The sequence below is a fragment of the Sinocyclocheilus anshuiensis genome, unplaced genomic scaffold (genome assembly GCF_001515605.1).
Source record: "Sinocyclocheilus anshuiensis isolate Anshui unplaced genomic scaffold, SAMN03320099.WGS_v1.1 C32792875, whole genome shotgun sequence".
Classification (NCBI taxonomy): Eukaryota; Metazoa; Chordata; class Actinopteri; order Cypriniformes; family Cyprinidae; genus Sinocyclocheilus; species Sinocyclocheilus anshuiensis.
In genome coordinates this window covers 1-1,472 of record NW_015620073.1, presented here as the reverse complement: position 1 = coordinate 1,472, position 1,472 = coordinate 1, and the positions used below count along the sequence as shown (strand labels likewise).

General features: G+C 34.6%; 1 long non-coding RNA gene across 1 annotated transcript; it reads left to right on the top strand.

Annotated features, from left to right (window-relative positions):
• Positions 1-1,223, top strand: LOC107682996 (uncharacterized). Its single transcript, XR_001633643.1, has 3 exons — positions 1-55; positions 172-253; positions 1,142-1,223. It is a non-coding gene; the product is annotated as an uncharacterized LOC107682996 (long non-coding RNA).
• The last annotated feature ends 249 nt before the right edge of the window (positions 1,224-1,472 follow it).

The window sequence follows — 1,472 nt, the reverse complement described above, 5'->3', positions numbered from 1 at the left end:
GGCCTTATAAATCATCACCACAAGTTCATCATCTCATTTGCAGAGGATGAAGCGGGTGGGTTTGTGCACAGTACTGCAAAGGTGCAATATAAATAATAAAGCAATTATGTGGCTGAAAAGCATTCATATTATATGTTGTTGTTGTTGTTGTTGTTGTTTTTTTCCCTGAAGGAGAACTTTATTTTCTGGCAACCTCCTACCCAAATGCAATGTCTCCCTTTGGCACGCTTTACAAATTCATGGATCCATCCAGGTAGTTATATTTTGCTACATTTGGATACATTTTCTACTTCAACAGATTGTCTTGCAAATGAAGACAGCATCAATATATATCAATATGCATGCACGTGCAGTAGAGTAAAAAAGATGAGTCGTCAAAATGTATCTTAGCCTAATCTGTCTATATAACCAATCATGGATAAATTCCCCATTAAAAGAATAAAATGTAACAGATAACTCTCAGTTAAGACATCATGCTGGGAGACAGAAGGACTGCAGGACGTATCGGTTTAAGTGTCATGCGGTCTATATTCCTGTGAAATCTTGGAATCTGTTGAGCATGCTTTCACCAAATGGTTTCCATCCAGACTTCTGGAAATCTACTATCATCTATCTATCGCAGATCATGAATACTAATCAGTGATAACTCAATGATTTATTTGTTCATGGTATACTGTGGGAGATGGGTGTCTGATGTATGGAAATGTCTGACAGAAAAACTGACAGAATTATCTTTAAAGACTGAAATAATAATATAAAGAAGCCAACATAAGCAGTTTGATGTTTGAAATAATTAACTGATGGATAAATCAAGAGACATATGATTGCTGGAACCAGCAAGACTATGAGAGATTATCGGCACATCTGAAATCAATCTCACTAATAGCAATACCATACATTAATCCCAGCTGTTCTGTAATCCCTCCTTAAATAGCCAAGTGGGGAAAAAAGAGGTTCATTACTAATAGGAGCAGTAGACGGTCATTGACCTCACATACACACACAGCCTTGTATATACATGTTGAAATAATTATGATGCTTCAAATTTCTTTTTTACCGCACGGTACTAAAGGAGGCCTACATTTTTAAGGTTAATGGAGTTATTTTCTCTGCATCCCCTCTTGTCTGTCTTTATTTACAGGAGGGCACCTCCAGGAAAATGCAAATGCAAGCCACTTCCTGTAAAGCTCAGAGGGAAGAAAGTGCCATTCATACCTAGAGAATGTAAGAATATTTTACATCCTAAAAAATTATTTGGTCTTGTCTTATCTGTTTACACTGTAAAAAGTATTTTTCGATGTTGTAAAAAAACAATTATTGGAGTATATTTTACAAGAAAATAGTACTTCAGTTTTACTTCACTTCACAATTTCATGTTACTTGCTGTTTCTTTGTAATTGTTTGTGGAATTAGTATTTTTTTCTATTATTTTTTTAAATGTCAATTTTTTTTTTTTTTTAAGATTACCAGAG